This window comes from Callospermophilus lateralis, chromosome 12 (assembly GCF_048772815.1).
Source record: "Callospermophilus lateralis isolate mCalLat2 chromosome 12, mCalLat2.hap1, whole genome shotgun sequence".
Classification (NCBI taxonomy): domain Eukaryota; kingdom Metazoa; phylum Chordata; class Mammalia; order Rodentia; family Sciuridae; genus Callospermophilus; species Callospermophilus lateralis.
This window is the reverse complement of record NC_135316.1, coordinates 52,926,046-52,953,462: the sequence shown is the minus strand read 5'-3', so window position 1 is coordinate 52,953,462 and position 27,417 is coordinate 52,926,046. Positions and strand designations below refer to the sequence as shown.

Here is a 27,417-nt window from a genome sequence, read left to right as displayed (position 1 = left end):
ATAGAGGAAGACATGGCAGAGGGAAGATGCTCCTTCCATGAAAGCAAAGAAAAGGGAGGTGGGGAAAGGTGCCAGAGGGAATGTGAACCCTTCCAGGGCACACCCCTAGTGATTCACTTCCCCCAACATAACTACATACATCCCAACTACCTACAGTTACCACTCAGTTAGTCCCTTCAAACTAGGATGGACCCATTAAGTTACAGTTCTTATAATTCACTTATTTTTCTGCTAAACATTTTTATATTAACAGAAGAGTTTTAGAAAGATACTACATATCACAATATTCTGCACCTGACCTCTAAAATCCTGGCCATCTCACAATGCAAAATTCATTTAGTTCAACTTTAAGCATTCCATGACCTTAATAGTCCAGAATTGCCAAAAATTCCAGGTCCAAGGCTTTCTCTGAGACTCAAATGCAAACTCTTGGCTATGGGTTCCAGTAAAACTCAAAAAAAAAAAAAAAAAAAAAAAAAGCAAGTTACATACATGCAATATACAGAGGTACAGAGTAAAGAGTAAACATTAAATCTAAAGAACAGATGGGGCCATGCAAAAATAAAACCCACTGGTCAAACAGGTCCCACAATTCTTTGAATAGCATCTAGGACACATGATTCTGATATATTATTTCTAAAGGGCTCGAGCAGCCCCACTCTTTTGGCCTTGCAAATTGCAATTCACATGGACTCTTTTAGCTTGGCTATCTCTGCAGCATCAACTTTTCTCACCAGACAGCCATCATTACTAGCTTCTCTTAATTTCTGAAGTTTTCATTTTGTCTTCACCCTCACAGATTCGGGAATCACCGTCTCAGGAATGCCCCATAGGGATTTTGATCCTGATACATTTTTGCTTGGTCTCCCAGGCCTTACTTTGAAATCTTAGTGAAACTTCTATGAATCTCATCTTGCATTCCTGAAGTGCCACATGGATGACACCAGGGTCTGCTACCAGTTGATGCAATAACTACACTCTCTGTGATCATGACTACAGCATCCTCTAAGTACCTTGATGGCCGAGCTGGATGAAACAATTTCCAAGGTATTCCTGTGAAAACAGGGAACTCCATGCATGACATCTTCTCAAAAACTTTTCTATCTACAACCTAGAGACTGCAGTGGGTGTGGTTTTATAAATTCTTGAGATGCCCTCAAGCTCTCTTTCCTAACATCTCAATGCAAAGTACTTAGTATCTCTTTAGGTACTGTAATTTCTTCAACAAACACAACTTCCCCAGTTTTACATGCAATTTTCTAGTCTAACTGCAAGTCTTTAAAATCCTTTAGATCTGTTTTCTGCTCTTAATTCTCACAGTAAAGCTGGCTAAAATCTGCCATCAAAATCCTTGACACTAATTGAGGGCTGTGCTGCATTGAAATTTCTTATGCCAGACCACTTAGTCCATCTCTTTTAAATTCAGCCACACACAAAATCTCATGATGTGTGCAAAATAAAGAGAATTTCTTGGCAAGAATATAACACAAGTGATCTATAGTTCAATTCCCAAGAGAGTCTTCATCTCCCTCTAAAAATCTCATGAGCCTAGTCTTTACTATCTGCATTCTGGTCTTCTGATTTAGCATCAGAATTGTCCATTAGTCTTTGCTTACAACATTCTAAAGATTTTTTCAATCTGCATCTCCAAACTTTTCCAAATTACTTCCACAGTTCATCTTCAAAGATTTCTGGACCACATGGTCAGGTTAGTTGTTACTGTGGTAACAACTCTACTCCAGATACAACTTTCTATTTTAGTCAGGTTTTGTGTCACTGTGACTAAAATATGAAACAAGAACAATTTAGAAGAAGAAAAGTTTATATGGAGCTCATGGTATCAGAGGTGGTCTCAATATGGCTGTCTCCATTAGTCTAGATCCAAGATGAAGTAGAATATTATGGGGAATGGTGTGGTTGAGGGAAGATACTCCCCTTATGGTAGCAATAATGCAGAGAGGGGTGGGGGAAGGGGCCACAGGGAAGGTCAATCTTTTGAGGGAATGCCCCCAATGAAAATATGCTCTACCTTCCAATTCAGTCCACTCAAACTAGGATGGACTAATTAGGTCACACCTCTCAGAATTCAATCATGTTACCTCTGAATAGTCCTGCATTAATACAAGAGCTTTTAGGTCACCTTATATCTAAGCTATAACAGGTAACAATAAAACATTCATGATTAACTTTACAACTTTATTTTCTACCTATTACTGAGTTTTCTTGTTTATGGCCCAGTTTCTCCTTAGTTGTTTGGGATTCAACTACAAACAATGTTTCAGCCTTTTTTCTCTTCATTTTTTTTAGACGAATTTTTGAAACCCTTGAATGCTATGAGTTTTAATATCTTCACTTCTTTTTTTTCTAATATTTTTTTTAGTTGTCCTTGGATCTTCTTTTATTTGTTAATTTATATGTGGTGCTGAGAATTGAACCTAGTGCCTCCCATACATGCTAGTTAAGCACTCTACCACTGAACAACTCCAGCCCTCTTCATTTATTTTCATGATGAATGCTACTGCCAGTCCAATTCAGGCTTTTGTAAATACTTCTCCTGTGGTGACTATTTTTTTCTCAAACACCTGTCTCAGCATCATTTTAATTCTTAAATCCTTCATATTATATCCTGGAGACTATACAATTTGCCTAATGCATAATTTCAGGTTGGACTTATCATTTGATGGTGCTTCTTTGGGCAAGTCTGTGGCTACAATAGGAAATGGCCATCTCTTTCTGTATAAAATGATTAACAGGAATAAGTGTATGCAGCTGGTCATTTCCAAGGGTATATTTAGAAGGATCATAGATTTTCTTCATCTTTTTTATTAAACATAGGTTAGAACTTAATGAAGTAATATGACCTTGTTCTAGAGTAGGATCTGAATGTTCAGCTAGAATAAATATCACTCAAAAAATTAAAGCAAGACATTTATTTTCTTTAGCATAATATCAAACGCTTGTATTATGTAACACAATGCCATAATTGATGAGTGGAGGATATATTCCAAAATAAAGAGGATGATTATGGCCATCTACCACTCAATAGACTTTATGGACATATAAGTTCTAAATGATCAATCTAATCTAGCTACTAAGGTTCAGAATACTGAAATCATCAGTGTTAAAAAATTTTATTGCTATAGCTGAATTCATTCTTTACCTGGGAAGTAATTATACAGAAGAATCATAAATACTACTTCCATTTTCACTCAATATTTTCCAATTCTGCTTCTTTTCTTAGAGAAGAGTCATTCAACTGAGAATCTATGCTTGTTAAAAAACCAAACCAAACATCAAAACCCAAATGTTTATTTTTTTCCCTTTCCCTTCCTAGGTGCATTATATTTCCCTAAAACTATTAAAGAGACAAATTCAAAGTCATGCCTTTTCATAAAGTTTATACAGGTGATAAAACTGAGGTGGTGATAAGTTAAGAAATTTGTCATGTTTCCGGCTGGCACTTATTGTTTTTAAAATACAACTTTACCAAATAAATGGATAAATCAAAAGTTTTCTATAATTAATTAACAATTTCTAAGCCTACAGTGGAGTTTCTGCTATGAATTTCTTATACCATTCCCTAGAAATAAGGTGAAATTTTATATAAAAGTATTTATACTTTTTCTCTTCTCTGACTGGGTTTTGTTTTTTTTTTCCTCTTGAGTCTTCCAAATACTGTTGAATAACCACTGAAATTTTTTTTTTTACATATTAGACAAAGTCTAGTCATGGAATACAAGTTTTATACACACAAACACACACACACATACTAAACATATACATACACAAACACGTCTTCAAGATCTTACAAAATGGACCAAGTATTACACCATAAGTAAACTTTTGCCGAGAAAAACATGGATTTGGCATCTGATTTCTTAATCATTTTGGACAATAGTCTTTTTGCTCCTACTAAGTGTAGAGTAGCAAGATATATAAAGATAAGGGAACTTGCTTAACTATTGAAATTTAAATAAAAATATTTTGTCTTTACTCTGTGAATTAGAAATTATTGATTTCTCAAGGCTGCCTACATGTCTGAATTTGTCATTATCACCACATTATTTTTTTAACCTAGTTTTTAATATATTGTGTCATTTGCTTAATTCTTGAATTAAAACCCTACTGCTTTCTTTAGAGAAGTTCTCTTGATGGTAAAGTTTTAGTTATTTTGAATGACAATATTATGTATTTTGTTGTGCAAGTCTAAGCTGACAAATTTTACATATTTACACTTTGGAAATATTATGTCATTAACATTATTGTGATGTTTGCTGCTGCACTTATTTTTGTTATTTTTATATGACATTAGGATAGTAGTATTTGATGAATTTATTTTAAGATAAAATATCAGGGGAGAGAGAAAACCAGTGACAAAAAACATTTCACAATATAACATTCAAATAAATAAAATAAAAATTGAAATATAAGAATAAATATATATATATATATATATATATATATATATATATATATATATATAAATTAATAGTTGGATTTTTTTTTGAGAGAGAGAGAGAGAGAGAGAGAGAGAGAGAATTTTTTGATATTTATTTATTTATTTTTTTTTAGTTTTCAGTGGACACAACATCTTTGTTTGTATGTTGTGCTGAGGATCGAACCTGAGCCGCACGCATGCCAGGCGAGCGCGCTACCGCTTGAGCCACATCCCCAGCCCCAATAGTTGGAAATTTTAATATACAGTTATGAGTACCATTATCAATAATTGGTAGGCCATGTAAAAATAATAGAAAAATATATAGACAAAATTCATAAAAATTGACATGATGGAATGTGTAGGTCCATGATAGAGTACTTTCCTAGCATGGGTGATCCCCAGCATAAAAATAGCAACAATGAAAACAATAACTTCTAAAAACAGACCTACCTACTTAAACAAAGAAGGGAGAAGATTGAAAACTTCTTGATAAGCATCCAATTACAAGATATGAGGAAATAACATTAAAAGACATTAAATTTAAAGTGAAGGAAAGAAACAAAAGCAAAAGTGAATAAAAAATTAAGTATATAAAAAATTAAGCATGCAAAAATGAAAGTTAAAGGAATAATTGCTTATAAAAGTACATCATAGAAATGATAAACTTATAGTAAATTTCACATAAAATAATGAGGATACAATTACATTTGACACATGATAGATATTTTATAAATAAATATGCTGAATAGTATTTTTAAAAGCCCTTTAAACCCGTAAATTAGATAATGTATTTGAAGCAAATATATCCCTAGAAAAGTATAATATAAAAACTGAATAATGGAAAAATAGATACTATAACCAAATCTAGAGTTAAAAATAAAGCTATAATTAAATATTTCCCCAAATGAATAAATAATAAGACTCAAGAACTGACATTCATATTGAAGTTCTGCTCAAATGAGAAGGGCAAACACAGACAGTTTTAATATATAATAATTTCAAGAGAAAGAGACTTTCTTAAACAGAATTTAACAGAAAGACTACTATTGATAAATTAGCAAAAACTCTATTTGAATTTTTTTTTATCAAAAGATAACACAGAAGAATGAAAAACAAATAGTAACATAGAGGTAAAATTTCCAACACTTTAATATAATCAAGAACTTGTGCCCATGATTTATTTTAATAACTAATAAGAATCATTAGTGAATTAGAATAGAAATTTCTCATTCACTCTGCATGCCCTCTAATAGGGGGTCTTAGGGAGGTGAGACTTATACCAAACCCATCTGGAACCTTACTGGTCTCCATGAGAGGTAAAGGCAGAAATGTATACTGAGTATATGATTTAAGGGGATAATTCTAAAAACTGGGTCTACAGTGTCACCCTCACATGTTTCCTCTCAAAATGCAATTTACCTTCAGTCTTACCTGGTTAAGTCAATAGTAAATACTACATTCCTCAGCTAACAGTCCATTATCTTCAGGAGAAATTCAGGCCTTAAGAAAAGTTCCTCCCTGCTGATAAGGTGAACACATGTTACCTTGAAAGAAGAACTTTTATGAGCCTCACATACACAAGATTCCAGAACTCAGGGATATAAGAATTCTCCCTAATCATAAAATCTATAAGGACAAGTTCCAATTAGAACCAGTCAGTAGGGGCCAAAGTGACCCAGAATTTCCTTGGAAATTTACCATGCATGGTGGGTATTTGGAAGTCTGATGCAACCCTGCTGTCAGTCAAAAGTCAAGAGATGGGCTTGGTGGGACTCTTTGGAAACTTCCCTGGGAACGCCAATAAAACTGAAGGGAAGGAGGTTCATGCCATTTTTGTTCTCTCTGAGAGGACCCATTCTCTCCCTTGAGAGTTTCCTTTTTATCCTTTTTTCTATCCCTTCTAAAAAATTCCTGGCTGCCACATATCTGAAATCATTCTGGTGTCACAAGAGCTTTTTAGAAAGGACCGCAGTGGCTATCTCAGCTCCACTGTAGGCCCTTGTTTATCAGGACAGAGATTAAAGAATTATGAAATCACTGGGTTTGTTTTGTTGTTTTAAGTATTGAACACAGAAGAGACAATCACATTGAATTAATTTATTTATTTCTTTATTTTTTTAGAGAGAGAGAGAGAGAGAGAGAGTTTTTTTTACTATTTATTTTTTTAGTTTTCGGCAGACACAACATCTTTCTTTGTATGTGGTGCTGAGGATCGAATGCCAGGAGAGCGCGCTACCGCTTGAGCCACATCCCCAGCCCCACATTGAATTATTTTAATAGCAATTTGTAGAAAAACTTTGGAAACCAATTTGTTAGTATATAGTAAAGTTGAAGATATAGCATACCCATGACCTAGTCTTCTATACAGTTAGGAATACTTTCAGAAGTATATCTCTTTATATACAAGTATATCATAGCAGGATTGTTTTTAAAAATCCCAAATTATATTAACAATAAAATACACAAATAATTAATACACAAATAATTAACATTTTGTGCACTTTACTTACTAAAGTGAGCCAAATAATTATATAACATATATTGTAATATATAATGTATAATATAATATATAATATATTGTAATAACATTAATAAACTATATAACTCACACAAAACCATGGATTGGTTCACAAACTTATTATTTATTGAAAACTACAACTTATAAATGAATATATGCTATGACTATTAATATAAATCTCAGAAAACGCAAAAATGTTAACTACATATTAATAATTATAATTATTTTTAATTATTCAGGTGCACACATGACTTAAAATGTTGACATTCAAAGAAGGCAATAATTATTTTTAAAAGTCATAAAAGAAAGGAAAACTAATAATATTTGTTTGTTTTTTAAAAATCAAAGACCTATCCAGTCTCTTTTCCACATTTCTCCACCCCTTGACTTGCTAATAATGTCTGGAACCTTTTAAAAATTTACATATTTTCTATTTCAATATACCAGAAAGAGTAAAACTTTTCAATTTAGTTATAGCTGTGATTAAGTTTGGATTCATTTTAATGGTTTAATAAATTGGGATGAAAATAATTATTTTAAAATTATCAAGTGGAATTGGAATAGAAGTACACCAAATGTGAAATTTCTACAATTTTTGAAAAATGTCTTTTTTATTTAAGAACAAAACTGAGACTACCCCTCAGAGAAAAATCCTTCTCACAGCATCAATCGTATTTTCTTCAAGCAATTTCTGTTGTTTTGGCTTTTGCCAATCTGACAGGATTTCAGGCATACAAATTGCAGTATGCTTAGTTTAGCCAAATCAACTTGAAAAGTTCTTCCCATAAAAAATCTCACTTCTCTAGCTCTCAAACAGATTTAAATGAGGAAAATCTGGTACTTAATGTTCTCCTGGTAAGGTTGCTTAGCGACCACTCCACCCTGCAGCTCACTCTGTGGCTTAGGTGTAAAAATTAACTATTGCAACACTTTTGGGAATACAAGTGAACTTACAAACAAATCTAATAAAATATACCTGCAAAACTCACTTGGCATGTCTTTGGTGAGGCTAAATGGAGTCTGTTCATTTAAGATATCAGCTCTATTTTCTTCTTCATAAATTGGAATTTGAAAGCAGCTATGAATGCATAATTTTAGAACTCATCACAGGGTTTACCTGTGTGTGTGTGTGTGTGTGTGTGTGTGCACGCGCGCACATATGTGTTTAAAGATTTCTCTTTACCGATTTAAGAGTTCAGTTTAAGATAGACTATACAAGTTAGGTGACTTTTAATGACATCAATAAACATGTTAAATAAGTAAATATTTTAGTTAATTTTTTTAAGAGAAATGGTTTGAAAACAAAGTGTAAACGTTTAACTTATTTATAAATTTTTTGGAAGAAAATGTAAAATGTTCCATAAACTGCTATCTCTTTATATATTATTTCATAGTTTTTATCCTTTATAGTATCAGACCTTGAGTTTCATGATCATCAATCACTAAAGAGTTCTGATCTCTAAAACCATAATAAAAACATTTTCTCATCAAATGTTATTTTTCAGTTTTTAACTAAATTCTTATTTGATAGGTCTTGTAATCTTTTTTTTTAATATTTATTTTCTAGTTGTAGTTGGACACATTCCTTTATTTAAATTATCTATTTTTATGTGTTGCTGAGGATGGAACCCAAGGCCTGGTACCTGCCTGTCTAGTGCTCTACCTCTGAATTAAAACCTTAGCCCTGAAGTCTTGTCTTCTTAGTCATTTATATTTCTAATTTTCAATTTGGGTCTGTCACAAAGATTCTCATAAAAATCTTTTTCTAAAAACAAACGAACCATGTTCTTAGTTATTTTCAACATATCTGTAAAATAATGAGCCAGGTATGGTGCACAAAATCTAAGCCTGGTTTAGCATATTGTTAGCATATAAATATTCTTTCTTGTGGTTCTTCTCAGATGCATTATTTGGAAAAAAAGTATTATTTGAAGACATATGTAATCTCTTATTTCTGTTCTTACTATACATAAAACTAATTAAATTTTGAGACTTGATTATGGGTTTCAGTTATGAGTCTTACTTTCCAATTCGTATTTTCCTGAAGTCATAAAGAGAACTTGATTTCCACCCCCCCTTAATCATGAATTAAGTTGAGATAGTAATATAGTTAATACCTATGGAGATGCATTTGAGATGTACTGTGTTTAACGATGGAAATAGTTGTATTAGGAAAATCTTTAATTAGGTTTACTATTTTCCTGTGAATAGCAATGCATTGACTTTTCATGAAGAAATAGTGTGTTATAGATAAATGATTTTTAAAATGAGGCTGTTTTGGCTTTTTATCAAATTTAAGAATTGAAAATTACCTTTCCCTAGGAAGAGGAAATCATTTCTAAAGCTGATTATAATTGAGGCATCATCACAGAAGAATATTTAAAGTATTAATTCCCATTGACTAGTTCTTTTGCTACCATATAATGAAAATGAAAATAAACATTTTTTTTTTTTTTTTGAGTGCAGAAAGCCTTTATTCCTGAGTCAAAATTTAGGTTCTAGAATTACATGCTCCTAGGGTGAAGGCAGCCAGTGCCAGCAGTGCAGATGGCTGCCTTTGGTGGAGGCTGCTGCAGAACTCACAGCTTGGGCCTGTGACCCATGATCTCATCCCAGCCCTTCTGACAGGGCCGGATGAGGATGATCATCATAATCTGCATTTCTCAGAACGTGGTACCTATAGTCCTTGATTATCCTCATGTTGGGGTCGTAGAAGCCATCTCCACAATCGTAGGAGGCTGGGGAGATTTCTCTAGGGCAGGGGGGGGGGTCTATGTTGGTGAAGGCTTCAAGCCAAAGCAGATGTCCCTGTGAAACCTCCGTCATAGCCATCACAGTTGTGTCAGTTATTAGCATCATACTGTAGCCCATCTGCAAATGTATACGTGCCCTTGATGGCCAATCCTTTTCCCCAGACAAGCATCATATATACTCCCGCCAGAGAAGTACAGTGTTCCTTCACCTTGAAACATGCCATCCTTCATTTCCCCATCATATCTTGTTCCTTCATTTCCCCCAACGTATCTTGTTTAGGTTGGGAGGATATATTCAGCTTTGCACTCCATCGTCCCATCTACATGTTCTGCAATGTATTTGCTCCCTGTGTACTAGGAGATGCCCGCTTATAGGCTCTAGATGCTGGGATCCCAACTTCAGTGAAAGTAAACATTTTCATTTGTGAAGTTTCAAAAATTTTAGAACAAGCAGGTAATACATAAATAAAGAATAAGGCTGAAGAACTTGATAGACAGGAGGGCTGAAAGGAGTGCAGGAAATAGAAACAGAGTTCTCATCTTGGATACAAAAATAGTACTATTTTGAATATCCATAACAGTATTTTTGTACATAAAACACTGGAATGTGTATGTACTCATGGTGTGAGGACTAAATCCTTGAAATTGTAAATACATAAATTTTTCATAAGTTATTTCTCTTAGATTGATCAGTTCAATAAAGGAGACAAAAAATGGATCACAGAATTTCCTAAGTAGGAATTCAGTGCCTAGAAGTTGTCTTTAAATCCTCTTATTGTTGTTGACCTCCTGGTCTCTTGTTCTGCTGAGTGTGCCCAAGGCAGTTCTTCCTGTCAGTGCCTGAAAAGAAGCATTGATTCTCTCCTAACTATTCAGTACAGCACAGACCAGCAGATTAAGAGAGGTGCTAATGGCAAGATCGGAAGTAGAGAAAAACTTTTCAGAGGCGTGGGGAGGCATATAAGATTCAGAAATGCAGTTATTGCCTGCATTAAAGAATAGACACATAGCAATAGAGAGACATTTATTGAAGAGTATAAAAATGGATATAAAAACCAGAGCTGCCAAAGAGAAAAAGATAAAAGAAACAGAGGTGTTCCTTGAATAAACAAGTAACATTTGGGTAAAGAAGGAGGTGGGGGGAACAAAAGTGAGATGACAGATGGAGGTGGCTTACAAAAGTGCAAGATTATACTAAAGAACTTCAACTTAGCATTCAATAAAGGGTTAGAAGGTTCTCTAGCACAGACTGGAATACCTTTTCCTGTACTAGAAAATGAAATATTAAAAGGCTTTATTATTGCACTGGAGCAGATAATTAGGCAATTAAAACTATTAAAATTTGATAGAATATCAGAACTATAAAGCATGCCTGCCAAGTTTTAACTTTTCAAGCTAAGAACTTGGCTTTTGAAACGTTCACTTTGCTTTTAAAAATTATTATTGCCTCATTGCTGAATAAGTTTTCTTTCCATTATTAGGAAACAGAAATATTGAAGGTAGAAGTAGGGTGTGACATTACAGAAAAATAGTAAATTTATAGGGAATCATATACAAAAAATGAAGAAACAGGGCTGTTCAATTGGAAAAATTTTATGAATTAAAAACAATTTTACTAGCTGAGATTAATTCTTTTTGAGAGAAAGACTAATGTCAAAAACATTTGTGAAGAGAATATACACAGAGACATAAGCATTCCACAACAAATTAACATAAGTGTTATGTCTTTTTATGATTTTAAATGTATGTGAATGTATCATATATGATACAAAGAAGGAACAAAGAAGATCTTAGAAATGAGAAAATATAAATTAAATTTAAGATTAACTGGAAATTTTTTAGCAGATAAGATTTTTCAAAGCATTTACGTAGTTTCTAATTTGCCATTATTAAGGATTTTCTAATATTTTACTAAAAAATAAAAAAGTAGTTAGGATTTGACTTCTAATTAGGACAAAGGGGAAAATATATTCATTCTGGGCAAATTTAGTCTCTTTTGTTATTTCACCTCAAAAATATCATTATCATAAGTTATCATTTGACCATTACTATAGCAACCTGGTTTGAACTGTAAAAATGAACTTAAATATTTCAGCATAGAAGAATTCTGAGAGCTTAGTCAATTTTTTATTGTTTTATTAAACCCCCAGCAAATCATAGCCATAATGTGAATGACATTTCATTTTATACTTTGGAAAAGAATTGGATCACATTTCAAGAGAATATTGTAGTGTTTTAAAATATACAGCAATATATTAACATATATTTCTGAGTAAAATGCAATAAACTAATTTATTTTAAATTTTCTTGGTAGCTTGTCACATTCTAACACTGAAGATTCAGTTTGTTAAGAGAAACTATGACTTTCAAGAATAAAATAAGCAAACTTCACTTACTAACCTGAAAAAAAATTGTTTCAGAGAAATGTGTCTTTGTATTTATAGAATCAGTGTTCAGATTTCCAGTGAAGACGACTGATTGATGACATACTGGAATATCTTACTTTCTGTAGCAAACAAATGTGCATTGAGCTTTTACTAGACATTCATGTTCAAAAATAAGAAGAGGAGATATCTAAATGACCAAAAACAAAAAAAAAATATCCAGAATTATGAACTGATGTTGAATTCACATGGCCCACAGAAAGAGAAGCAGTAAATATGAATCTTAAGAAGTGGAATTTAAAACATACATGCACCCAAAGTTAAAATTAATCTGGATAAAACCAGGGCCCTAAAGGAACTGTTTTGCTTATAAATAACAACCAGAACAAATTTGTCTGTTGATTTAGGACCTCAGTTGAAGACAGTTCCTTATCTAGGCTAATATATAAGAGAATCAACTATTAAAAGACTGAAAAAATAAACTTCACTCTGTTTCAGCTTTAGTAAAAAAAAAAAAAAAATGGGAATTAAATTGAAGACATATACTTTTGTGCATGCTTTAACAAATATTACTTTTTAATCTATGGTGATTGTTCTAAAGACTGGTACTAAAGATCTGAATTTAAAAAAATAAATGAAGACTGATAGCAGCTGAATTCACAATGACTTTTTAAACTTTTAGTATATTACCAAATATAAGTACCAGTTTGGAATTAATCAGAAGATAATGGTGGAAACACTCCAGAGAGAAAAAATGGAAGGCTATTAATGCAGAGGATGAGCTTACAATAAAAAACATAGAATGTATGGGAAATATTACAGGAGGCTATCTATTGACTCAAACGAGGAAAAGTAGCAAAATTCCCAAGGAGAGTAGAGAGTAGCAGCATGCTAAAAAGATATGTGAAAATTTACATTAGAAATTTTGGTTTTGGCACTTATTGAAACTTTGGCACAGTCTTTGAAACTTTGGCACAGTCTTTGAAAACTCAGGCTGAAAGGCAAGTGACTCACCTTAGATGGAGATTCAACCAAGAGATTTTATTGAGGGGTTGCCTGAAGGGGAAGAAAGGGAGAGGAAAAGAGCAGCCGCAGCATGAGCCTGCAAGCTTCAGCTTAAGAAGGGTTGCTCTGGTGATGTGGTGGGTGCTGATTGGCAGGGTGACTCGGGAACCAGTGAGCAGACATTGCATCCCTCCAGGATTGGTTGAAAAAACTTTTGACTTTGGCACCCTTTGACTTGGTGCCCTTCAGGGACGAGGAGTAGGGGTAAGGGATTACATGATGTTCTTCTCTAGAGATGGAAACTTAATTTAAGCTGGGAGAAACCCAATGGGGGAAATAAAATCAAAGGCAAGGTCTCACACATACCCAACACAGGCTCCCTGTGCTTAGAGTTTGATCAAATCTAAACATTTAAGCTGATTCTAGGATACTGACAGTAGTCTGATTATAATATTCAAAGAGTTTGGGTCAAAATAGTTCCAATGAAATAAGCATAAAATGCTACAAAAATCTGGAAATAAAAGTTGTCTTTTATTTCAATTTAAAAATTCAGCTTTTAGTTTTAAAGATAAACTCAGAGCTTCCTGACAATGTTGTTTTTGAGTAAGTTATACTTTATTATGAGATACAAATGTTCATAAATTTAAATTTTAAAGTACTTTCATAACCATTAGAAATTTAGAGTTGAAATTTATTTAAAATATTTTGTTTTTCCTTTATTAAGGGCCTGAATTCATAATTCATGTATACCTGTGTGGCTTTATGCTTGGTCCCTTCCACAAGATAGTGCTCTGTATTGGCCACACTGCCTGGTCCCCTCCTTGATCTCTAATTTGTCATAGTCAGTTTGAACTGCTATAACAAATTTCCATAAACTGGATGATGAATAGGACAGAAATGAATTTCCCATAGTTCTGAACTTTGGGAAGTTCAAGTTCAAGCTGGCACTAAGATGTTGATGATCTTTTCCCTGACACATAAATGGAGACTTCTCTCTGCACCCTCACATGGTAGAAGGGTCAAAGCAGCACTCTGATGCCTCTTTTAGAAAGGCACTAGTTACATTAAAAAGGACTGTGCCTTCATGACATAATTGCCTCCCAAAGGCTCATTTCCTAATACCATTTAATTAGCAATTAATTTTAACAAATGAATTTTGAGAAGAAACTTTCAGACCACCAACACAGTCAAATATTTCACTTTACTTGATATAGTAATTAAATAAATATTGCAATTTTTACTGTCAGTGATGTTCCTTGTTTCATAAGCATATAAATATGTTCTCTAATTTCACATATAATTTTTCTATAATCTCGAACTTTTGTTGAATTGTTCTGGCAATTATTCCAATTGTTATTATTCCAATTGTCTATTGGCTCTTTCTAAATAGAACATCATTGGTTGTGGTAAGGTCTTGATTTTTCTTTTAGATCCTTTTCTTCACATTATTTCTTTAATTACTCAATATTAGCCATAGATTAATATTTGATAAAAATTATTAATGAATTACTTTTGAGAAATTAAAAAAGGTTAATTACTAAAAACTAGCTTTTGATACATAAAACAAACTTCTTAAAATTGATTTTGCTAGTATTTTGTCATATATAAGTATATACATATATATAAATATATATATGATTTTGTAGAATAATATTTATTGAAATACACAAAGTTACTATTTCAGTATATTTTAGTTTGTTTAAAACATGCTAGATTTTCAAAATTTTCATTGCAGTTTTAAAAAACTTTACCTTTTAAAAAAATGGTCTCTAACGTCCAAACATTTCTACTCAAGTTATCTATATTTAATATAAATTAATATTTATATATCTTCAAGATCCATCAAATGATTTTTAAATTTTAATGATCAAAGTCACGATCAACATAATAAGTGTAAGAAAAATAAGCAAAGAAATAGGAATAGAGAAAGAAAGGAAGGAAGGAAGAAGTAAGAAAAGGAGAGAAAATGAAAAGAAGGAACAAAGGAAGAAAGCTCAACATACATAAATATACCTCAGTGTGCCTAAATCATTCTTTTTGTTCTCAAAGTTAAACAATTTACTAGAAATTTATCAAATGAAACATTGATCTGACATTGCATATTTATATCTGCAATAGCACTGGGCATTATATATAAATATTTTTTAAATTATTATAAAAAATATCTGTTATGGGCAGAAAAAGTTTCAGTCTTTTAAATCTTGTATGAGGACCCCTCAAGAATATCAGATTCCAATTTAATAAGCTAGTTACAATGTATTGCAACTAAGAGCTCAAATAAAAGTCATATTATTTTTCTTTTAATTTTTTAAAATATGTTTTTAGTTGTATTTTCATGTGGTGCTGAGGCTAGAACCCAGTGTAAGGCAAGTGCTCTGCCACTGAGCCACAACCCCAGCCCATACTAATTTTTTTTTTTTCATGGTTAAAAGAGTTTGGGATTTGTTGTTTTTGCTAAACAATAATATATTTTAAAAAATTTTGAAGACAGGGCTTGAATTATTTAATTTTGATCCATTTATTTAATTTTAAAAAAAGGATGGGCAAAGAGATCATGGGCCCAAATTAGTTGGTAAGCCCCACCTCACCTCAAAGCTCCAGCCCGTGAGCATTGTCCACATCCCACTCAGTGCCTGATATTCAGGACTGAGACCACTCTGAAGGCCCAGGGACGAGTGTCATTTTTAATTCTTGGCAAGTTAGTCAAATTAGACAAACTGGCGGGCTAAAGTCCAGTAATTCTTTTCAGGTTTTCTGCCTGATGGTTGAGCACATATTAGTTTGGAAAGTTTCAGGGGGTGGGGGTGGGGGAGGCAGGGAAGCAGAGCAGGAGCATGGCAGAGAAGAGAGACTTGAGTTCACTCAAGATTTTTCCTCGTCTAGACATTCCTTTTTACAGAAAAAACTATTTTAACTAGCTGGAAAAGCAATTGTCAACATCATGTTTGCTGCCAATAAAACAAAAGAAATAGAAAGATATGTTTTTGAAGAGCATGATTACTATCCATAATGATAACATGTCACTTTGATATAGATACCCATTTTAATATAGATATCTTTCTAAAATAAAAGAATTATTTTTTTGAGAGAAGGACTTGCTATGTTGCCAAGACTGGTTTTGAACTCATGGACTCAAGTGGACCTATTGCCTCAGCCACCTGAATAACTAAGATGACCAGCATGCACCCCTGCACCTAGCTTCAAAAATACTTTTACTACAAATTGATGAATTGAAAGATATTAGTGATTATACTTGGATAATAGCATTAGTTATAAATCAAGTAGACATGACTGAAAGAACATCAATTGTTCCACTAAAAATTTAAAACTAACAATTGGAAAGAGCAGACTTGTCTTTTACCCAAGTGAACCTTATAAGTATTAATGTTTTCTATGTATTCTATGATAGGATGAAGGCTGAGAAACACTGAAATTGAAATATATGTAAAGATATTCAGTGATATTTAAAATTGTTATTAAACATTTGAATATCACTATTTAGATATCACTACTTAAATCTATAAATAATGATATTTAGATACTTAAAAGGCTAAAAAAAGAAAGTTCCAAAATATCCTGTGGAGGAATAACAAGATAGCAACCATGAAACAGAAGTGAGGGGTTATGGAGATTATGATGTGGCTCTCTAATATAGTTCCAAATGAAAAATAAACGGGAGTAAATTAAGTGAATGATAGAGAGGAAGAATTTGAAAAAAATAACACTTGAGGTTATTCTAAAATGAAAAAAACTTATGAATTATCAGACTGAGAGTAGAATAAACACATTATAGTAAAATTGCCGAACATCAGGACAGAGAGAATATTCTAGGGTCCAGCAGAGAGACATATTCAGATTATCTACAGAAGAATACTGTCAGAACAGCAGGTATTATTTTATTACAGCAGCTTTGAAAATAAATTTAAACATTCACTTAGAAACATGACTCCTACAGACATGTAGATAAAAGATGTGCTTCCACAATTAAAAAGATGAATGTAAACATAAGATAAAAAGTTAACATGAACAAATATAGGTAAAGCCTAATAACAATTTTACCAATAATTAAAAATAAAAAATGAGGTCCATAACAAAAAGAGAAAATAGAAAAATCAATATATTTAGTAATAAATGTGCAGTAAATAATGGACAAAAATGGCATGTGGAGAAAGAAACTGTTGATAAGAATTTAAAATATGTAATACTATTTGCCTTCTTTTGGATAAAGAACAAGGAATTGATTAATATAAGCATTTGTTAGAAAAAACATAGATATATGTTGAAATGACAATAACTGAAGGTGTAGGAAGAAATCTACATTTTTTTAAATTAAAATTAAGGGGAAAAGTAACAAGAAAATAACCTAAAAAGGCCAGAAAATAGGACATAAGCAAATGAAATTGTGTCAAATGCAAGTGGCATAAAAACTCTTCAAACTGTTAATCATTGGAACAAATGTAAACAGGCTTAACCCCATATTAAATGATTAAAAAACCTTTCATCAGCTAAAAGCTAAAATTTAGATGTACATTCTTTTATGAGAAATATCTAAAGCAGAGGACATAGGAAAATCAGGAGTAAAGGGATAGAAAAATGTACTCCAGTAAATGCTATCCATAAATCCTAGTATAGGCAAGTGAAGCTCAGACAAATGAGGATGTAAGATAAACAGTGTTATAAGGGCAAAGTTAATCTTTTATGAGTATTTTAAACCAGGGTGTATTGTGCAAAAATAAAAACAGAAGAACAATACCAATTGAAAACCATTACATAATTCTAAGCTCTACTGTCAACAGATCAGAAAAAAGTAAGTAACAAATATCATTTGCCCATGTTATATTAAAATTTTCAAGATTTTCAGATTTTTTAAGTGAAAAAAGTAATGATAACATGTGTGTAACATAGTGATAATAAATGATAACTTTATATATATTTTTATTTGATATAAAATTTATTTTACATTATATTATGTAATAAATATCTGTTTATTAACACAATTAGATTAATTCTGTTAAATTTTTAAACTTTCAATTATTTATTTTACTAACTAAATACTGTAGTTCAGTCTTTTAAAATTTATGAAAAGTATATTAAAATACTATATGAAATGATCACTTTTAATTCGAAAGAAGTAGGCATTTTTCATATTTTGGTTTATATTTTTTTTAAAAGGAAATGACAATAGAGCTGGGGATGTGGCTCAGTGGTAAAACACATACCTAGCATGCCTAAGGACCAGGGTTCAATCCCCAGTCTGGCAAATAAAACCCCCAAAACACTTTTTAGCCTCCATGCAGAAGCCAGATGATGAAGGGAATGTCATTGAGTGGTAAGAAAATGCACAAATTGTGCAGCTCCTGTGGCTCCAAGGCCTACCACCTCCAGCAGTTGACCTATTGCAAATGTAGCTATCCTGCCAATCACAGAAGAAAACATAAGGGGAGTGAGTGCCAACAGGACAAGATGAAATACCATTGGACTGGTTGAGTGAGGCACCTAAAAGTTGTTTACTGAAGACTGAGGCATGAATTCCATGAAGGATCAGCTCCTAAACCCAAGAGGGCAGCTGTTGCAACATCCAGCTAATCTTGAATTTCAAGGATTAGCCACCCAATAAATATTCCTGTTTTAAATAAATAAATAAATAAATAAATACTTCCAAACTAAATGACCATGTTGCTGCTGCTACTGGTGATGTTGATGATGATAGCTCTTTTTTTTTTTTTTTTCCAATTGAGTTTTTACTCTATCTCTTGAAGTATTTGCCTCCTTCACAAAAAAATATCATAATCCATGCCTGTTTTGTGAATGAGGAAAGTTTAGGTTTGAAGTTAATAAGTGACAGAATCAGTTAATAAGTGACAGTGATGCAATAGGAATCTATTAAAATCTAAACTAGAACTTAGATAGAAATGTGTTTCTTGCAAGCAATTAGTGACATACTATCACAAATAATGATTTACATATATGCACAATATTTATGTATATTACTTATTGCTTATATACCACTGGACTGGTCATAAATGATGTTTGTGTATATGTACATGATTGAATAAATTTTGAGAAAAGGAATTTGTCCCAATGGAGACAGGCATTAAAATCTCGCCTCAGTTAACAAAGGCTTTGTTGTTATATGAAGCAATGATTCTAAAAACAACATAAATTTTACTACTTTAGATGCTTCTTCAAACTCTGGTTGAAACTTTGGGAAAGATTGTATATGAAGGTAAAGGGGACAAGGTCTAGCTTTTACAAAAAAAAGGAGAGTACAAGACCAATTTCACTACAGATATAACTTTCTGCTACTCAATTACACTTAAGCAGCATTATTTACTTCATCAACTCTCATGCAATTATTCATTTTTGGAGATCAAATTAGAATAGGTTTTAGCAAATGACAAAACACATACCACATAATAAGACAAAATATTGATTTGTATTACCTATACTTTAAACTGCCAGTGCAGGATTAATTACCATTGTGAAAAGGAAAAAAAAATAAATGTTTATCAAAAATTTCCCATTTGTTCATGTCTTTAAGAAAGAAAAGGAGGTATATACTTATTACAGGCAGGTTCAACTATCATAATTTTTAAAAAATCACAGTCATAGTATTGCAGTTTTGAAAGCTGTAGCCTTAAAATCATGTTCAATTGGAAGTTAACCTGGAAAAGAAAAAAAATTAAGTTAGTGTTGTAAACCCATTGAGTAAGGTACTATTAATATTTCATATTTCTTAACAAAATTTGTGCATTTCTCTTTAAGGTATTATTTGGTTAAGGAAAGTTTAAGAAAAAAATGCTCTTGGGAAGTATCTCAGGGAACCTCACAGTAAATTGACCTACAGATTTTGTCTGAAATTGGTCAATGATTTCTGTTTCTTTTAGATTACATATCTTTTAATCATTCCTATAGCTACATAATTAAAGTATAATTATATGTTTATCTAGGATGATGATGTGTATTTCTATATACTATCTATGTATGATATTCATGTCTAAATAGTATTAAAATAGTATAAATATAGGCTAATGTAGTAGTATTTTAATAGTATACTATATGTGTGCATATGTTGTGGGTTTGAAAATGTTTCCCTCCAAATTAAATATTGAATTTCTAAATCTTAGCATTTCGTAGTATAGCATAATATAGAAATAAGGTCATTACAGATGTAATTAATTAAAATAGTCACACCGGAGTATAATGGCTCCCTAATCCAATAAGAATGATGTCCTCATAAAAGGAGAAATCTGAATCCAGAAGCGTACACAAGGAAAATGCCATGGGAAGATGAAGGCAAAGATTGAGTGATGGTTTTACATGTCAAATCCTGACAAAGATGGTCAGCATACCACCAGAATTGAGGCAAGAAGCATGGGACAAATTCTCCTTCATAGCTGTCAGAAGGAATTAATGCTCATAAAATGTTGATTTTGGACTTCTAGGCTCCAGAACTCTGAGGCAAGAATTTTCTGTTGTTTGAGCGATTCCATTTGTGTAACTTTAATTGCCAGCCTAGCCAACTAATACCCTAATTTATACTATAATACACACTATAGATAATGGAGCTATCTAGTACTTATTTATTTATATTAATATGTATATCTACATCTAATATAAAATGTAGTGCCACCATTCTGGAAGCTGTGAGAAGTTCCTAAGCTAAAATATAAGTGTAGTTGATAGGTTCAGTGAGACACAATTTTATTTTGTTTGAAAGGCAAATGCAAAACTTCAGTTTGTAATTGTGCTTGTTGATGTATAGTGTTTATGTAAATATAATACCTTGCAGAAAAGTAATGAAGTATTGGAAATGACCTTTGAGGTTATTGAATCCAGCATCTGTCTCAATACTGGAATACTACCCATAAGATCCTTGAATGACAGCCAATTATTTCCTTTCATGGGAGCAGACAGAGGAGTGTGACTGACTGCCTAAAGGCACCAGGGAAGCTTTAAAAGAGGAAGTGATAATTAGACTGAGTTGAAGCATGAACTAGAAAGCCAGATTTCCCTAAGGCTAGAGTGTAATGTGTGGGAGAGAGGAAAGTGGGAAGTTCACGAAAAGCTGGCCTTGCCAGATTGTGAAGTGTCTTACATACTATACAAAGGAGCAATGGGTCCTAAGTTAAGAGTAAGAAGTTCTGGTGTGCTATTGCACAGTTGGGTAACTATAGATAATGGTATTTTAAAGCCTCTTTCAAAAAGCTAGAATAAATGATTTTGAATGTTTTTACCACAATGAAATGATAAATGTTGGAAGAATTAAATTTTTACCTTGATTTGAACATTGCACATTGTACATATGTATTGAAACATCACATGAACCTCATAAATAAGTACAATTTTATTCATTTATTAATTTTTTAATAACACAATGGATCACTGCAAAGTCTCTTATATAATAGGAAATTTGGGGACCATTTTAAGCCTAATAATAACAAAATATAAAGCAAGTCTCCCATTATTAATAAATACACATTTTAGGATGCTCATAATTGCGAGAAGGGACATACTTTGAAGAACAATAAGAATCCAGGCAGCTCAAACAATTGCAGCATTCTATCATTTTAGTATTAAATAATTTGCAATTTCTGATTTGATGTCATTTGCTTAGTGGGCATGTCCAGTCACTGGATCCCTTTCCAGTTGTTTCTCCTGTCATTTACTGCCCTGTCTCCCATATATCTGGAACACTGATTTATTTAATATTTCATAAATACACATTTTCTTCATGGTACTGTGCCTCTTTATCAGCTGCTTTCATGGACTAAAACATCATTGCCATCATTTTTTTGTTATTAAAATATTATTTATCTTTCAGGTATAATTCAAAGTCACCTACATTTTGAAGCACTTCTAAGCAGTTAAAGCAATATTGTTCTCCCATTCTGTTCTCTGGGCACTTTGAACTTTACTCAATAACAGACCTTATTTCATTGCATTATTCTTATTTGTATAACTTAGTGACCACACACCCAGGGTTATGGGCCCTTTTGAGATTAATAATGGTATTACATTTATCTTTGTGTTTTCAGTCTATAAGGAGAGTTTTGTGTACATGGTGCAAAATTAATCAATGTTGGTTATGTAAAAAACAAATGAATAATATATTTGGTGACTTTTCAGTTGGAAATTTGAGGATAACTGAAATGTCATAAGATTAGAAAAAATGTACTAAAAATAATCTTTTTCACAAGCCCATTATGAAAACTTGCAGAAACTCTCTGTAAAACTCAATTTTATTTTTTTTTACATATTGTTATATAACAACAAGTTGAAAATTCCACAAACATTTGGCAAAATATCAGTAATAAATGCTAATATTTTAGAATAGTTTTTGCTTAAAGTTGAACTCACAAAGTAAAACTGTGCCCAATGAAAACTTATAAGTACATCAAGTATAGAAAAAATGACCACAAAATTTACTTGTTCAAGAAAATTATACCAACTTTACTTTTGTCTTGAACTAATCTCATGTTTTATCTATGCCCATAAATATCACTTAGAATAATATAACGTTTAAATTTTATCCTCATATGGTTTAAAATATTGAACTGATCATTAAAATAATTCTATAAAAGAGGATAAAAAATGATTGTGTCTGAGATTTCTTGATCTTTCATACTTCCTCCATAGCTGCATTCCATTATAGTGTCAGGGTGTCTTGGAGGAGAGATTTTATTTTTGCGGGGGTCATGAAACAGAGTATTTTGTGAAGTGGAAACATCTGGACTCCTTTTCTCTAGGACTATCTGTTGGCCATCAAGTTGCTGCTTGATATGTTGGCAACTGTAACTGAAACCTCAGTAGCTGTAATTTATGATCTGGTCTCACTTCAGCTCCTGCTGTCATAGAAGACCCTTCTGGCGTCTGGCTGAGATTCCCATTCAGCTGTGTGTTAAACTGCAGAAGCCCTTCTTGTCCCTGTAATGAAAATATCTTGCAATAAACAGAAAATTTTGTGGAGTTTAAACACGAATTTATACTATTCATCCAAAATTGCATTCTATTAATTTATTATAATTTCATCCAAAATGTGCATGTAGTTCTCAGTGGAATCCTGTGTTTCTCATTCCAGCATTTAACAGGAAAAAGTGATTTTAAATATGTTTTAGATTGATTGACCTTTGTTCAGACTTAGGATTTTATCGATAGAGATTCCTAAAAACTCCCTTATGAGCATATGCACATTAGTGATTTCCAGTTATTGATTTTCTTTGAATCATGTCTTTCTTTGATGCCCTGAAAATGAAATTCTGTAAGTTTGTCTCCATGAATTTCTTCATAAATACTTGTGAATATGATGATCCTTTTAAATGTATTTTTCAATGATGTGAAATAACAGACTGTCTAAAATCTTTGCTTTACTACTAGTTGTCCTGAAAAGTAATCTTATGCACTCATGTATATATAAACAGGTGTGTATATATATGTGTGTGTTTTATATAAGTCCAAATATATGTATATAATATATATGTGTATATATGTATGCATGTATATTTATATATTATATGTGTGGGCTTGTGCATATGAATAAAATTTTGTGACTGCTCTATAATTATATAAGTTAGGTTATTTAATATTATTGGTAATAATCATTATATATAAGATTCAGTTTATCTATATTAGAGCTAAAGATGCTTCTTGGAAAAAATTTCTGTCCCAACTTTTAATAGGCTTTTAAAATTACTAAGCAAGTTTACTACTTTAGTTATTTTGGTTAAAATTATTTTTAACACAATTTAAATTATAACTAAATGGTAAAAAATAAAGTCTCAAGAGTCAAACTATATGGATTATCCCTAAAATGAAAATAATAATAATATGTCCTTTACAGAATTATTCTGATTTTTTTGTTGTTGTTGTTACCAGAGATTGAACCCAGGGGGGCTCAACCACTGAGCCACATTCACAGCTTTTTTGTTTAATACTTCATTTAGAGACAGGTCTCCCTACGTTGCTTAGGCCCTCACTAATTTGCTGAGGCTGGTTTTGAACTCACAATCCTCTTGCCTCAGTTTCCCGAGTTGCTGGGATTACAGGTGTATGCCACCTGTAATAACACTTGTCCAGCTGAAATAACACTTCTTGAAGATCATGCATCACCTAATGGCCTTGAAACAAAAAGAGTAATTAATGCAATTGTGTGAAGGGTCTTCATTATACAACATATCTGACTATTAAAGCAGCAGTTAACTCTATCAACTTGTACTTCCTCAGCTCATTTTCCAAAGGGATGTAAGACTCTTACATATTCAAGTGTTCTTGAATAAATCTACAAATTATAAACATATTTGTACCATAATTACCTGTGCATAAATCCATAATTTGTATATACTCATATTGCCTAAGAAATTGTATAAAAACTAAGATATAAATAAGTGATATTTTCAGGGAAATAATATTGAACATAATATTGTTGAATGTCTTAAATTTGTAGTCAAAGGAGAAAAAAAATGATGTAGGCTGGTAGAGTTATGGGTATTGCACACATTCCTGCACATTGATGTTCTTAACATACTGTTATATTATTGTTGTTTCAATAAGCAGAACCATTTTTCTCCAACAAATCTTATACCTGAGTGTATTTTTAAATATACTCAGCTTGAAAAATGAGAGTACTACTGCATCTACAGTCATCCATCCTCTCAATGGATCAGCCTTGGTGAACCCTAACACAGGATCCTCTGATATTGAGGATTGAAAATTACTCCTTCACCTAATTTAATTCACATTGTTCTACTAGTCAGTCAAAGAACTATATGCTCAGCTTTTATTGTCTTAGTTTCTCATTCTTTCAGTCATGTAAAAGTCATTATAATTGACTATTATAGGTCAGACACTATTATTGGTGCTGAGTTATAGTAGCACAGCAACAGTCAATCATCTGTTCCTTGGTGCATGCCATATTATTATTAGTATTGGTAGCATGGGACTATAAATAACCAATAAATCAAAATAATACCATAAATATTATCACATATGTTTGCAAGTTCTGTGAAAGTGATAATGCAGTATCTGAATGAAGAAATTGGGCTATAGAAGTGAATGTCTACTGAGGTTCTCTTAATGAACTGAAATGCACATACAGATGAACATTTGGAGCTAGAGTCTTCCATGAAAAAGAGGAAGCAATGCAATAATCCTAAACTATATTGAATTTAGCTTATTTGAACATCAGAGAGCAGGGTAGCATTAAGAAACACAGTGAGGACTCTTTTCACCAAGATGGTGCTGAAAGAGAAAAGCAACCTCCTGCAACTCCCCAAGTCATAGCCAAAACTGAGGCTTCAAGGGCCAAGAAGACACTGTGTAAATGTATGCACAGCCACAAAAAAGTAAGATATGCAAGTCACCCATATTTGGCAGCCTAAGACAATAAGACTCCTGAGTCATTCTGAATATAAGAAGAGCACCCTCAGGAGAAATAAGCTTGACCTCTATGCTATGGTTAAGGTTTCCTGGAGCATTGAATCTGCTATGAAGAAGGCAGAAGATGACAAGACACTCATGTTCATTGTGGATGCCAAAGCCAATAAGTATCAAGTCAAATAGTGAGCTAAGAAGCTCTATGACATTTATGTGGACAAGGTCATTGCTCTGATCAGGCCTGATGGAAAGAAGGCATTTAGTCAACTATATCCTCTTTATGATGCTTCTGATACTGCTAACAAAATTGGAATCAGATAAACTGAGGCCAATGTGCTAATTCTAATATGATTTTTCTTCTTCTTTTTTTACTATTTAAAAATAATAAAAAGAAGTTTGGTGAGAATAGCAGAAATATGCTGTCTTTAAGATTGTAACTGAGACTTAGTCAAGGAACTGTTCATAAAGGGCTTTGTAGAACATAGTAAGGAGGTCAGATGCTTTATCAAGTTTAGTAAAGTACAGTGGAGGCTTAAGGAGTGAAGGATGTGATTTATAATATCTTTAAAAGATCTCTTTGACAGCCTAGACAAGAGAGAATGATCCAGGAGCAAGAGAGTAAAGAGCATATACTCTAACGTGCTTTCTTTGGATGGTAGTTTGAGCCATTTGGGGAATCACAAAATCACTTCTTAAATGTGTTTAGGAAAAGAAAAAAAAATCTGGTTTAAATAACAAGAAGGACCGAATATCTATTGAACAATTAGTTTGAATTTATTCTCAATTAAAGATCATTTTGCTTATCATTGTATTGGCTTCCTGAACTATCCTAAAAAAGGTAAGGAATTCTACTCAGTCCAGTATGTGCACTCACCTATAATTAAAGATTCTAAATGTTGATCCCCTCTTTTCTTCTTTGACTTGTCTCTCTTGCTTATTTGTAAACTTATGCTAAATTTGAAGTTCTTAGCTGTACAACATATAGGGTGTTTCTTTGGAATCAGCCCTAAATCCTTTATTTTTATTGGGATTTTTTTACTTCTAATAAGTGAAAGTGGAGAAAGTTATGGTGGGACATTAATAAATTAATTATTAAAAATCTGATACATGGACAAATATCCTAGGCATTTAATCAACACATATTCCATATATCATGTTAATTTCAACAAACCTTAATAGATTTTCTTGTATAATCAGATTCATTTCTCAAAGATGCCACTACCAAACTGAATAAGAACTCTGGGTCTAAAGACATAAAAATGAGATTATTATATACATTATCAAAGACCATCACAGTAATAAATGGTTAAGACTTAAAATATTTAAGACTAGAAAGTATAGGATACTATTCTTCATCACAAGTAGACAGAACATTAAATTTATTTTATAATATTTTCATATTTACCATAAATATGCAATATATTCTGAAGTTTCTTCTCATGATGTGAGCTACATATATTATCATCACTGATTTATGAAGCATTTAAAGTGAAGTGTTCAATCTTCTGAAATTTTATGACATTTGTAGATTTCATTACTTATGCATATACATATGAGCACAAATGTGCTTATCATAACCAACATCATGACTCAATTTTAATATTTTGTTAAATGACTTTTAAAATGCACATAATGATTGTGATTTTTACAGAAATTTTGGAAGTGTCAGTTTTCCGCGGAGACAATAGAAAACATACTTAACAGGAGTGCTAGATCAAGCTTTGAAAGTAAGAAAATAAAGTGTCAAGCAAATCTATTGTTATTGTTCATAAATCAGCATAAGTAGAATTAAAAATGTGACAACATGCTAAGTTAGACATCATGAAAAGCCTATATAATCTTGAGAGCATGCCTTGACATTTAAAGTATATGTAACAACTCTTATAAGAAATAGCCTAGATCCCAAGAGAGCAGCTCAGATGTATCTGAAAAACATCTGCAAAGCTG

The 27,417-nt window shown here is 32.2% G+C and overlaps 1 pseudogene; it reads right to left on the bottom strand.

Annotated features, from left to right (window-relative positions):
* Positions 1 to 9,535: 9,535 nt before the first annotated feature.
* The window catches only part of LOC143411392 (MORN repeat-containing protein 5 pseudogene), a 32,887-nt pseudogene continuing 15,005 nt past the window's right edge, over positions 9,536 to 27,417 (bottom strand).